Source organism: Sceloporus undulatus, chromosome 2 (genome assembly GCF_019175285.1).
Source record: "Sceloporus undulatus isolate JIND9_A2432 ecotype Alabama chromosome 2, SceUnd_v1.1, whole genome shotgun sequence".
Lineage (NCBI taxonomy): Eukaryota > Metazoa > Chordata > Lepidosauria > Squamata > Phrynosomatidae > Sceloporus > Sceloporus undulatus.
The window spans coordinates 68,445,391-68,460,590 of NC_056523.1; positions in this window are offsets into that span (position 1 = coordinate 68,445,391).

Genomic DNA, 15,200 nt, shown 5'->3' on the forward strand with positions numbered 1-15,200 from the left:
AGATGAAAATTTCCCTGGAAGCCAGGATGACTAAGCTGAGGCTGTCATACTTCAGCCACATCCTAAGAAGGCATGAATCATTACGAAAGACAATAATGCTAGGAAAGGTGGAAGGCAGTAGAAAGACACATTGTCACATATATATCCAGGATGATGGGATAGGGTAAACAAAGTGACACATTAGCCTGGGTTTTGGCCTCACAACTGAGATATACATAATAAGATTTATATCAAGGGTGGAGAGCTGCTTTCTGCTTGAGAGCCTGACAAACTTACAGTTAGGTGAGTGAGACCAAAATGCTTATTAATACATTCTAAAACAAAAGATGGCAACAAACAGTACACTAAAACAACAATAAATAAAGACAATAACCCAGATAAGGCCCTGAAAATTGTAGATAAAAGGTATATTCAGGGATCCTGAAAGACATCTTTCCATAAAAAATTAGCTAAAATTGGGGGATGTCTAGAGACTAAATCTTGCTGGATGTATTCAATAAATGGGTGGCAAATCTTATGAAAGTACAATCCAAGGTGTAAGCCTCTTGCTCTATTGTTATTATCTGCCATTTTCTCCATTAACCACAAGTCCCAGAGTCTAGCCCACCATCCGGCAATATTCAACAATATTCCAGCAGATTTTAGCTTAAAGCTGTTATTAACTGTTATTAAGCCTGAATACCTAAAAGATATTCCAAACTATTTGGAAGGGGGAAAGTACCATATTAAAATAAACAGGACACACTAAGCAATACCAGCATCATGGAGAAAGGGTTGTGGCCATCTGGGGTATTACTGGGTTATTGGGACCAAAGGAGAGCTGGATTAAGTCTTGGGGTCAGAGGTTCACCATTCCTTACTTGTATACAGTAGTCAGATAAATAGTCTGTGGAAATGTACCTTTTGGCAGTTGGAAACATTTAGATGTTAGTGAGAGAAACTGAAAAGCCAGGCAGGATTAGAACAAGCTTCCATCTAATCCACCATCCTGTTTACACAATAGCACCTTTTTCAGTCATGTTCCCCAGCAAGTCATATTAAGAGCTATATTTTATTTGAACCCAGAGACAATATGTACTAATAATGATTAGTAGCCATCAGTAGTGTTCTACTCCATAGATTTGTCTCATTCCTTTTAAAGCTGTCGTCACTACATCTTGTGTTGACAAATCTCACACTTTGACTATGCACCGTATGAAGAAGCACTTCTGTTTATATTTTCAGGATTTCACCCCATTCAGTTTAATTTGATGATTTTGTGATCTAGTAATGTAAGCGGAAGAAAAATGTCTCTTTATAATAAAATAATAATAATAATAATAATAATAATAATAATAATAATAATAATAATTTATTTATTTATAGCCCACCCAATCACTAGAAATCCTGGTGGGTTACAACAGTAAAAATACATTACAATAAAATACTAAATGGTCCCTTCCCGACCCCCTCCCCAATATTAGAACTAGAATTAAACAACAGAGTTTAAAAACAATTTGGCGGGCAGAGAGACATACATGAGAAAATTACCCATTGCCCCACATTAGTTGCACTTAATTAGTTCCAACTTAATTTGATTGTGGAAGTGAGTACACTGGTCCGTGTTTGTGAAAACAAAGGACTTTGATTCAGGGCTTGTTAAATGACTAGAATGCAGTCTTGAAGCAGGTCCTTTATGTGCAAGAACTAGTTTAATTCCTCCTGTTCCAAAGCTTAATTGAAAACCTTGGGCTTCGAATCAGACTATTGACATAGGGATTTTCCTTCCCAATTCTTCAGCTGTTGCAGCTAAACTTGTTCAAGCTTGGACTTTGGGCTAAAATGTCACAACAGTTTTCTAGCAGTGAGTTCAAGTATCTTATTTATTCTAAGCTGAAATGTTACCCAACTTTTGTCCTTTTCCTAAGACTAAACATTCACGCATTGCTGTGACTCACTTCCTTGAATGGCAAATAATGTTGAAACAGAACAGTTAAAATATGGGATGCATTTGAATGTCATAAGAATCCTGAATGCTTAAGAATTCTGACCTGTTTCTGAACTAGCGAGTGCTTGCACATGCTGTTTTTGCCCATCTTTTGTTTATTTTGACATCCAAACTCAGTAAGACCTTACACTCTGTCTTTTCTGTCCCTCAAGAAGCCATGTTTAGTTTTACCTCTCAGGCTTGTCAGGAAAGAAGAGCCAAAGTAACGGGTCCTGCTGTGTTTGGATGCCACCTTAAAACAAATACAGTACTGTACACATCTCCTAAGACCCATGATTTGTTAGCCACTCCCTTTTAAAGCTGGAATGAGTGGGCAGGATGCACCACTACCCTCCTTGTACATAACAGGCCAGGAGGATGCTTGTGGTTCCTTGGCTTGTTGTGTCCTCAGAATGGTGGGATTTTGGCACTGATTTAATACATTAGCTATGGAAAAGGTTGTGAGTTCGATCCCAGGCAAGGCTCTGGGGTCCACTCAGCCTTCCATCCTTTTGTAGGTCGGTAAAATTAGTACCCAGCTTGTTAGGGGCAATTGGCTTACAAATTGTAAACCACTTAGGGAGTGTTAGTTCACTGATAAGCAGTATGGAAATGTACTTGCTATTGCTATGTGCAGTTTATTATAATGTGAAATTCAATACCTGCTAAGCTGTTCATTTTGTTTAATGTGAGATATCTTTATTAATATATATTTTCAAAACTTTTATTACAAGTATTCAGGTAAGACATTTTATTAAAAGCTGTTGTTCTGTGATTCTGAATATACTCATTTCAGGTTACAATGCAGAGTTGACTTTCTAACTGAATTCACCTTGGCTTAATTCTGAACAGATATGTATAGAATTGCACTGTCAGTCAACTTGAGAGTAATTCATCAGTACAGCTCTTTTGCAGCTTTCATCAGCATCATTATAATGAGGATTTACTGGATGTATACAATAAATAGTAATATTTATATCATCATATATTTAGTAGGAACTTGGGGGATTTGAAGTCTGTGATTCTATATGTCAGCCAGGAAATGTTGCCTAATATTTTAGAATACCTTTTTCCTATAAGCCAGGGAAACACATGAATTGAATGGAGGATTTTTTTTTAATTATGTAGAAAGAGCCAATGTATTTAATGAAGAGAATGGTTCTTACATCACAAAACCATTTGGTTATTTTTGGCACCATATCAGTGAGTTATATGTTTTATTTTTTTTAAAAAAAGCTGATTGTTTCCAAAACTGAACCTGTAGGTTTTTGTTCAGAATGCTGGAGCAAAACCTGATGCCAACTGATACAGAGAGGCACTTAGCAATTCAGTCCTAAAATTTATGGCCCCAAAATCTAATGGCATTCACAGTTCAAATCACATTGCTACTGAAAGGATACTTTTGTGTTTAGATAATTTCTTGAAATGTTCAGGTTGGTAGTCTCAGGCTGCATCCATACTGCAGAAATAATCTGGTTTGACACTGCTTTAACTGCCATGGCTCAATACTATAGAGGTCTGAGAATTGTAGTTTGTTGTGGCTCTGCTGCAGAATGGGTGGAGTCCCAGATATATAAATTAAGGCTCCAAACTGAAACACATCTGCATGACCCTATTCCTGTTGATGACAATAACATTTATATGCACATTAATCCTTCTTGGATTATAGAACATTTCCATGATTCTTGGTAACCTTTAGACACATGTGTATTAGGGGCAAAAATTTCCCAAGATACCAGCAGGCAGTGGCCTTTCCCCCACATTTCCAGAGGAAGAGGAATTCTCTAGGCATATCCACCTAGTCTCAGCCAGTGGGTCTCTGTTCTTGAAGCCAATGTTTATCTGTGGAAAAGTTCAGTCTCCTTGGATACAAGAAAGCTGTTCAGAGTTTTGCCTGGCTCTTAGGATTTCCAGAACACCAACATGTGTATGTGCCTTCAAGTTGCCTGCTGGTTTATGGTGACCCCATGAATTTCATAGGACTTGCTTAAGCAAGGAATAAGCTTTGATGGCTTTGCCAGTTCTTTTTTTCTGAAATATAGCCTATGGCACCTGGTATTTGTTGGCAATCTTCCATCCAACCACTAACCAGGACTGACCCTGCTTTGCTTCCAAGATCAAGCAGGATCTGGATCCTTTAATACATTTAGGCCCTACATTCATATAAATACAGAACGTATACTAAAAAAAGCTAAGCAAAAATGAAAGATATGTCAAAATAGATACCATTTATTGCACACTGAATATGTAACCATTTGTAATATTTTCTGTATAAAGTGTTCATGATTGTGTCACTAGTTATTATGAAGTTATGATTTGCTTGATTTATACCTTACCTATCCCCACAAGACTGGGATTCAAGGCAGCTTTCAAATTAAAACAGGAACAATGTAGCTAAAAATTTACAAAATATAGTCCTCACAACAAAAAATTTAAATGCAATTAAAGTATCACTGACATTCAAAACAAATGAAAACATACATTAAAAAGAATAAAAAGCAATTAAAACTGTACAGTTAAAAGCAGTGCAGTGTCCTGTTAAAAGCCCTTTCTTTGAAAACAATTCTGAAATGCCTGTCAAATTTTATCTTAAAAAAGGATTTGATTGTTAATGGAAGAACAACAAAAAGGGGTCTTTTCTAGCATCCCTAAAAAAGAGTTCCAGAACCTAGAAGTAGCCAAAAAAAGAAGGTCCTTTGTTGTACATACATCAGAAGTGGCTGGTTGTCATGTGGCTGAGAGAAACAGCTCAAGATCTGGGCAGGTTTGTGTGGAAGAATATGATTCGCACTTAAGCTGTATAGGAATCATATGGAATTGTACCTGCAAAAAGACTGGAGTGCCAACCACAATTAAAGGACTTTGAGTCAATTGATTTTTCTGAGCACTTTTCAAAGACTGCTCCACACAGAAGAGTATATTACAGTACTCTAAATGGGACATAGCTAGGGTATGTATTGCTGTGGCCAGATCTGTTGTTTCCATGAATAGGTACAGTTGACTCACTAGCCTTAACTGTGCGGATGCACTCCTGGCCACACCTTGGCAAGGCTCAGGAATGAATCCAAGAGTACATCCAATCTATAAGTCTGTGTCATCAGTATCATAATGCTATCTAGCACAGGATAAATTTCTTAAGCTGTTTTTTTTTGAATAAGCATGAGCACCTTTGTCTTGTCTGGATTAAGTTTCCATTTGTTCACCCTCAACCAACCCATTACTGATGTCAGGCACTGGTACAGAACCAAAAATAGCTTCCTCAGATTCAGCTGGAGAGGAGAAATTGAACTATCACCGGCATACACAACAGGCTCCAAACTTCAGAACAGCCACTCCCAGTAGTTTTGTGTATATGTTACATTGCATGGGGCACAAAACAAGAGCCCTGAGGGATCCCACAGACTAACAGTGAAGAAACTGTTAGGGAACACCCCCCCCCCATACCACCTTCTGTGCTCAGCCTTCCAGGAAGAAATGAAACCACTTTGAAACAGAGAAGACCATCCTCCCAAATTGTCTGTATCCTATACCAAAGCCTGAAATCAGATTGAAATGTATCCAAATAATCAGTCTTATCCAAAAATATTATCTGGAACTGGAATACTACCGCATGTCCCAAAAGTGGAATATTGGACACTGACCAACAATTATGTAGTATGGTGGGGAGGATGGAGAGCTTTTTAAATAGTTTCATTTAGGCATTTTACAAGAGGCACTGATCACTCCCTTCACCCACTTGGCCAGGCAACAACATCATCACTCTGACATTTTAAATAAGCTAAAAAGGCAAAGGATCTAGCATACAGATGGTGACTCTCATCCCTGCAAAGGCCCTGTTGACAATATATTTAGCCTGCAGCAGAGAAGCTCAAGAGGTGATATGACAGCCCTGTTTTAATATTTTAAGGGATGTCATATTGAGGATGGAGGAAGCTTGTTTTCTACTGCCCCAGAGAACAGGACATGGAACAATGGACGCAAGCTACAAGAAAAGATTCCACCCAAACATTAGGAAGAAATTCGACCTGAACAGACTGGCACTTTGGGCTGGCCTATGCGCAGAGTCAGGGCGCAGCGTCCTGATGCTGGATGGCCAAACTCCGCCCCAGGGCGTCATGATGCCGTGCTCCCATATAGTCCCTTCCTGATGGTAAAAGCTGTTCAGCCTTGGAATGTGAGGGAGTCTCCTTCTTTTGAGGCTTTTAAACAGATGCTGGATGATCATCTGTTAGGAGTACTTTGATTGGGTATTCCTGGGCAGAAGGAGATTGGACCGGATGGCCCTTGTGACCTCTTTCAACTCTATGATTCCTGGAAAACTAAGAGGCTAGTTTGGCTCCACTCCCTAAGAGGTGACATGCAGGAGCTATCATGTCCACTTCCAAACTGTTTCTAAATTCCAAAGATCAGTTTTTTTGTAGGTTTTTCGGACCATGTGGCCATGTTCTAGAAGAGTTTCTTCCTGACGTTTTGCCAGCATCTGTGGCTGGCATCTTCAGAGATTCTCTGAATGCATTATTGAACCAACATCCCTCTTGAGAGGAAATATCTTAATCTGTACTACTAAAGCAGAAAGTATGTTTCTGTTTCTAGCATAACTGAAAGACTACAAAACCTGAAGTTTGGCATAGATGCCAAGGGATCCTAGCAGTGTACATCTCTGAGTTATTTTAAATTAAAAATCTTACTGTGTCACCTGAAGAATTGAGAGATATAGCCATGTCAGTCTGGAATATCAGTATGTAGGGGTCTTGTAGCACTTTTGAGACTGAGTAAAAGATGTTGTAGCATAAGCTTTCATAGACTTGGTCTACTTCCTCAGACCCACTCAATGAATTTCTCTTGTCATTTCTGATTATTAGGACCATATGGCAAACCTATCACAAGGGAGTTTCATGGCATATTTTGTTCAGGAGGGTTGCCCTTGCCTTCCTCTAAGTCTGAGAGAGCATGACTTGCCCAATGGGTTTCCATGGCTGAGCAAGGATTTGAGCCCTGATCTGCCAGTTTCCTAATCCAACATTCAAACCACTATATCATGTCTGTAGCAGTTCTAACGCCAAAAATACAAATACAGTCATCCCTCCATATGTGCAGCTTTGATATTTGTGGATTTGATTATTCACGGATTTCATTAATATGTTCTCTCTAGGACTGTCTAGGTCCTCCAGTGCAACTCTGTGGTCAACTTTAACTAAAAGTTGCACTGAAAGACCATTTGTAGCTACTCCAGTGCCATTCTATGGTCAGTGTATGTTGGACATTGTCCACAGAGTTGAACTGGAGGACCTAGAGATTCCTAGAGAGGTGTCCTCTCAGGTAAAAACAGTGTTTTTGTTATTTGCGGTTTTTCCATATTCACGGGGGTCTTGTTCCCCTAACCCTAGAGAATATGGAGGGACAACTGTAGATGTAAACGTTGTGATTGAGAAAGGCTTTTGCTGTTGTTCTGTTAAAGATACTTGAACCTTGGGCTTTTAGTAGCAAGCATTAGACTATTTGTCCTTTTAGTATCAAGCATTATATGAGACTGTTTGTACTGAATCCTTTTATCTGAATGGTTTCCGTAGCATATAGGCAAGTTGCCATTCCACATTGTTTCTTGCAAAGTGAATATATCCTAGGTTACATCAAGGCATGTAAACAGAACATTAAGAAGAGTCAATAATCCAACTCAAGGTCCTTAGCTTCTCTAGGTATCATGACCCTTAAACCTTAAAGATGTGTCTGTGATAAATAGAAATGTTAATTTCTAGTAATCAAGAAGCTGGAAAACAGTAAAATAGTTCTCAGTCTTGAGTCTATATCTTTCTCCAATAATTTCATAAGCACCTAGTTTGCAACAAAGGAATCCTGAATACAAGTCAAAACAAGTGCATAGTATGGTTCCCACAGGAGCTGTATAATATTATATGACTAAGGGTTCTCTAATCCAAGTTATAACCAAAATGTCCTTGTACTTGTAATAAAGGATGGTAAACTGCTTATCAACTGCAACTTTCATGTTTGTCTTTCATTCCTATAAAATTTTCCTATGACCTACTAAAAAAAAACTTGATTCTTTACTCCACACTCCATTTTGGGCAAGAAAAGAATCAAGGATTTTATAATCCCTTTCAGTTTGACATTTTCAACACATACATAAAGTCAGACCACGCTGACCTTATCCATTGTGATTCTTTGCCTTTCCCATGACTCCCTTTTTCACTAATAACTTGGCACTCTAGCTACATGTGGTGGCAGCAAACCCAGAAGAGCTTGAAAAAGTTACAGTATTTCTGGCCTTGCTGCCTGGAAGGTTTGGGGAGTTGCAGTTTACAAAGATCTGTCTTCAAATATGGATTTTCCTTGGGTACATTTAAAGAAGGGTTGAGGATGTACCTTGAGATACCATGTAGATACTCGTGCACTCCTTGAGTTCAACATTACCTATTCCAAAGCAGTTTTTTTTCTAACAGAACCATCCTGTTACTCTTGTGTGTGTGTGTTATATGTACTTCTGCCATTTATATATTCTCATCTACTAAGTCCAGAAAATCTTGACACTGCAGCTGTCATGTTTATGCTGTTGACTCTAGATCTTGTCATCGCTCATAAAATTATCTCACAGTTCCATCTGTGGGTCTTGCTTTTAGGAACAAAATTTTAACTAAATTTATCTAATACTTCAGGCAGTACCTAGCCCTACCTTATTTAAAGGGAGGCAGTTGCTTTAAGACCACAGACTTGGGATGTCACAAAAGGGTGAAAACTGTTATCATATATACTGTATATAGTATACCATATATATGTACACACACACACACACACACACATACATACCATATATAAGTCAACCTCATGTATATTTTGAGGGCAAGTTTGGACTCCAAAATTATGGAATTTGATGTGATCTATGGAAAAGTTAAAGTAGGCATGCAACAAAAGAATGAAGCAAAGAAAAACAGTGCCAATTAGCATACAAATTCCTACAAGCATAACTAGTTGTGATCACAGTAAAGACTGGATGGGTGAGTAGGCAACTACTGTACAGTAAATCATGTCTGTGCAGCTTGTGAGGAAGGCGACCAAGTACGGGCAAGCCTAAGAAAATACACACTTGTAAAAAAGGATGAAAAGGCAAAGCAAAGAAAATGGCGACTAGTTTAGCAGTGGTTAAAACCATTAACTTTAATGTGGTAACTTTGCCAGATTTTAACCCGGAAAAGCAGACAAACATTAAAAAAATGTCTTATTCAAATCCTTCAAAGCCTGATTCCTCTCAGGACACCTTTGAGTGGAAGCTCCAAAGTGCTGTCGCTGCCACCACCATTTTCCTGCCCAGACATTGAAAAAGGTCAGAAGCAGCACCACAGTGGAGAGAATGGAGTGAGTCACTGCTTCTTTTAGGTATTCATGGGATGGACTAAGCTTTACCTTTCACCTCTCTATTCAGAGAAGGGGAATGGTTCCTTTTTTGATTAGCGTTAAAAGTACAGTACTTATATTCACTTGTGGATAAGTCAGCCCAAGTTTTTTGGGTCAATTTTTTGACTAAAATTTCTAGGTTTAGACATGAGTATATACTTAATTTGCCTTTGCATTGCATGTTTCTGTTTCCCGTGACTAAATAACTTGGCCAGCCTTGGCAGCTATGCACCTTGATATGTGCTTTGTCTCAGACAGTAACATATCTTGGACAAGTCTTGATAATTTCAAGGCTTCTTAGAGCAGTGCTGAATGTGCTGATCCATGGACTAGTGCTCGTCCCTAAGCTGTGAGCTGCTAGTCCCTGGAGAGTTTCCAGGAGAGAAAGAAAGAATTGTTGCTATTGGGCCTAAATATACTACTAATCCCTCATACACTGTGGAAAAAATCCTGGTCTCCAGCATCAGAAGCAGTAGTTTAGAATGTTATATAGCATAAATTGTTTGACAACAAACTGACAACTGTTAGTACTATTACTTGGAAATTTATTCTTACTGTCTCTGTGTTATCCAAATCCAGTACTACTTTGATTACTAATAGAGTGATACAGAATACAGTATTAACATGCATTTCCATTGTCATAGTAAGTACAACTAGTATTAGAATTCTGAACATCTCAGATTTAAATGAATTAGAGTGAAGGACCTGATCTTTTTAGTCACACCCTTCTATCCACTCTTACTTGGCACTTAGAAGTTGTTCTTTAACTTCCACTTCCTTTAACCTCCCACACTGAAATCGTTGATGAATCATATTATATCATGCACTGAAATCTGCTGCAGTGACCTTTTGTACTTTGTTTCCCTGATATATTTTTGCCCATGATCTGGTCATCTCACATTTCTTCTTTTAACTTCCTTCGTGACTTTCTTCACTGCATATTTTTGTGCATGTCTTAGTTCAAAAACACTGCTTAAATCTCACTGAATTATTATAATTACATCATATATATTTTTTCTCTTTTTCTGCACTAGTTCTTTGTCCATCTGTTCATTGTGTCTGAATAGATGTAAAGATGTCTGCTTGTCTAATGAGGTCTTCTCTTTCTGTCTCCTTTTGCTACCCCTTTTCTTCTAGTGCTTCAGCTCGACTGCCTGTTCCTTCTCTGCCACATCATCTTTCTCCATCCAGTTTGTATCCATTGACCTTTCTACTTTCTTGTCGTCTATCTTATCTATCTTGGCACAATTTTAAAGTAGGCTCCCACGTAGAATGTTTCCACTAACAGTTAAAAGCTTAATTGTTTGCCTAAGTATTATTGTGATTGATATCAGTTATCCAATAAATTCTGATGATAAAGAATGTCAGTTGTGATTTTGTTTTATGGGGATTAGCACTGTAATATTTTTTAACTGTTTTGAGATTTTTTTGTATTGAAAAGTAGCATAAATGTCCTAGATAAATCAAGGTCAAATAAACAGAGTATAATATTCTGGGACAATATATCAATATATAGATTAACCAGTAGCCATCCTGGAACAGCATTAGATTCAGAATAAAAAAAAAAAAAGAGAGGGGGAGTTGTATGATTAAATATTATCTATATAACAGAATCATGGTGCCTATGAAAAAAGTGAAAAAGAGTTTTTCTTAACTTTGTTAAGTATATCCATGCTAGTTTTCTATATGAATGGAGTTGATTTGGGCAGTTATTTTTAACATATCACAGAACTTTTGATCCTCTAGTGCATTCTGGAATGATATTTGTCTGTATATGATGCTATTACACTTTCTTGAGTTTATACAATTGATTTGCACTGCACAAAACAAAACATAGAAATAATGAAGCAGCCTACGATATGCATCCTGGTCATAATGCATCAGCAGTATTTTCAAACATTTGAAAAGATAAAACAGCATGATTTGCATCCCTAATCTTAATTTCTCACAAATTCTTAGTTATAGAATCATAAGGGCCATCTAGTTCTATCCACTGCCATGCAGGAATACACAACTAATGCACTCCTGAAAGTTGTCCATCCAATCTCTGTTTAAAGACCTCAAAAGATAAAGAGTCCAGCACCCTTTGAGGCAATCTGTGCCACTGTTGAAGAACTCCTACAGTAAAAAGAGTTCTTCCTAATGTTTAGGTGTGATCTCTTTTCTTATAATTTGAATACATTTGTTCATGTCCTAGTCTCTGGAGCAGCAGAAAAACAGTTTGTTTTGTCTTCTATATGACATCCCTTCAGATACTTTAAAATGATTATCGTGTCACCTCTCACTCTTCTCGTCTCCAAGTTATATAAATCACTAAGCTGTTCCTCATAAGGCTTGGTTTCCAGACCTTGGATCATCTTGGTCACTCTTCTTTGTACATTTTCCAGCTTGTCAATATCTTAGAATCATAGAGTTGGAAGAGACTGCAAGGGCCATCCAGTCCAACCCCCTGCCATGCAGGTCTGACCAAAGCAGAAGAGAGTGGTACTACTAATTCTCTTCATCTGGACACTCTGCCCCTATTGATGCAGCTTAAAATTGCATTGACTTTTTGGCTGCAGTATCACACTATTGACTCATGTTTAGCTTGTGGTCTAATAAGACCCCTAGATAATTTTTACATGTACAGCTTCCAAACCAGATGTCATCTATCTTATATTTGTGCATTTAATTTATCTTGTCTAGATATAGTACCTGAGATATATCCCTGTTGACATTCATTTGGTTAGTTTTGGCGCATCTTTCCAGTCTGTCAAGTCATTTTGATTCTGTCCTCTGAGGTATTTGCTACCCCACTTGCTCCAATTTGGTGTCATCTGCTAATTTGATAAACATGCCTTGTATTCCATCATCTAAGTCATTTATAAATTTTGAAAAACACTGAGCTTAGGAGGGTGTCTCACTTCCCACTAGTCACTTCTCTCCAGAATGCAGAGCAGCCATTGGTGAGCATTCTCTGGGTTCACTTGATCAACCAGTTACGAATCTACTCAACAGTAGCCTATCTGCCTAGTGCAGTTGAATATCATGGTGGGCCTTGTCAAAAGTGTTACTTAAATCAAAATATACTACATTCACAGCACTCCCCTGATCTACCAAACTTATAAAGAGATAAGATTAGTTTGGCATGACTTTTGATAAATCCATGCTGGCTCTCAGGCCTTTCCTGAATAAGAATTTATTTATAGCCCACCCAATCACAAGGAATCAGGGCAGGCTATAAATAAATTCCCAGTCACCAAAAGAAAGGAAATCCAACTTCTGACCCAACCTCGCTATAGCCACTGTTTATTGTTATTGTTATTTGTGAATTTTAAGTATGTTTTAATTTGAATCTAATTGTATTTTAAGGGGTGGGGGTGGGAATGATAGTTTGGGAATGTATATTTTAATGTTATAAGCTGCCCTGGTCGCATTTCGTAGAGGGGCGAGATATAAATACATTTTATTATTATTATTATTATTATTATTATTATTATTATTAATCACACCATTCCTTTCTAAATGTGCACAGACTGACTGTTTAATGATCTGTTCTAGGATGTTTCCTGGTATCAAAGTGAAACTGACCAGTTGCTAGTTGCTCAGGTCCCCTTTTTCAAGATGGGAACAGCATTGTAGCTTCCAGGGATAGAGAAATACATTGTGATGACATTATAGGTCACACATTTGACATTACTCTAATGTTATCCAAAAAAGAAGGGAAAGAGAAATACAATCAACTGATTTCAGCAGCAGCTAACAGCCAACTTTAACAACTACTGACATCTATGCACCCAAAATGTGAAAGATCTAGTGTCTACTTCTGGCCTAATTCTGAGCTGTATGGTAAACCAAGGACAGTATGGCTGAGAAGTCTATTATTTATCCTTATCTATCTAAATAATTTTTTTCCACAGTTCAGCCACAAGCAGGTTCCCAGGACAATTCACAAGATTAATCAGGTAGTCTCGTGTTTATCATCTAAAGGGCAGAAGACACAAGGAAACAGACTGAGTGAAAAGAATACAAGTATGTTGTAGTGAATTCAGTTGCCAATATGGATGGTATATACCAATATTTGTCCAACTTGCATGCCTTATTCTGCTCTGGCATTCTTTGGCCTATCTCTTCTTCTGCTGTTTCTGCCCATAAATTCAAGCTTAATCTGTTTCTTTCCTAGAGACTCTCTTTTAAGACAGGAAGCTCAAAATTGGCAGGCAGGTCATTTGCCTACTTGCAGGTAAATTTTTAAAACAAAACAATAAAAATATAGACTGTTAGTGCACAGTTAATGCCCCAAACACCACTGAAGCATAAAACTGATTGCCATAACAACAAGAAAATTGTAAATGATTATTTTCAAATTTGAGTACATTAATAATGCAATTAATGAAATACTGTATATCAAGCAAATGTGTTTGTTTTTAAAGAAAGATCTTATTAAGTGAAGACAAAGGTTCTTATAAAGTATCTCATCCTATCACTTCACTACTTTGAAAGCAAAATCTGTGAACGTATGTTAGAAGATAGAGGATCACACACTTGATACTGTCAAATGAAAACACAAAAATGTGTTTCTACCAAGCTTTAGGTATAGAGAATCAAGCATTTGGCACAGAGGGAGGAGAGTTGCTTCTTCAATTCATTATCAGTCAGTTACCCTTAAATATAAAGACTCTTACAAGCACAATGTGTACTTAAAGTCCCCTCAATGTATTCAGTGTAGCTTACTCCCACATAAATGTACATAGGATGGATGACACACATTCATTGTTGTTCCTCAAAAGGCTCAACTAGCTGTCTTAAATTATGTGGGTGTATGCTTGATTATTGAGTATATTTCTTATTGGCAATTCTTAAGGATACTCAACAACATAAGTCTTGTTGGTCCAATTTGCCTGATCATTTCAGGGGGAATTCTCAGCTCACCCAGTGTAGTTTTATGGAGGGACTTGAGACCCTCCTGTTCTTCCTTTTCTTATCTCACACCCCTTCAGAGCAAGATGGTTCCACAAAAGTTCTTTTGATGGTAGGAAGGAAATTTTGCTTAAGTAGTTACATGAAAAAGTAATGCCTATTGTTCTTACAGCAGACTACAGCAACCTGAAATACCAGTCTATGGCCCCATTCCCACTGGCCCAGTTAACGTGGGTGGAACTGGGTAGATCCAGATGCCCTTCCCCTGAATCTCTCCGTTAGCGAGTGCCCACTAGATTTGAGGGGCATTTTAACCCAAATGCCTTATCGGGTGTAACTTGAAGGCGCCTGCTGTCAATCAAGCGATCGTCATTGGTGACGTTTGCAGGGGCATCAGAAGTGTCCTCCCCCCTCCTTTTTTTTAAAGAGCCATGCACAAAATGCCCCAAAGTGTGCACATCAAAATTTAAAACCTCTTTTTGTGTGTGTGTGGGCATTTGGGTCAGTGCAGATTATGATCTGCCCTTGGCTCCATTTTCAACCCCAAAATGCAAACTAATGCATCCTGTATCCCTAGCTCCTTGGCCACCCCAGAATGCCTCATACACATGTAATAATAATAATAATAATAATAATAATAATAATAATAATAAATTCCTCATCTCGGACATGCCAAAAAAGGGTGCGATTGCCATGCATTCTTTTTTGCTTTTAAAAGCAATTCAGGGCTAGCCCTGAAGAGACAGTAGCAAAAGCATGTATCATTTTGCCAGTTGCCTAATTGACAGGAGCAACAAATGTAACATTAGAATTATAGCATTGATTCGCAAAGGAAAAAAAGTCTAGCCCATTTGCAACATTTCCCCTTTGCTGGAAGCCAGCAAATAGAAGGGAAAGTGAACAAGCAGCCAGCCATGTTCTATCCATC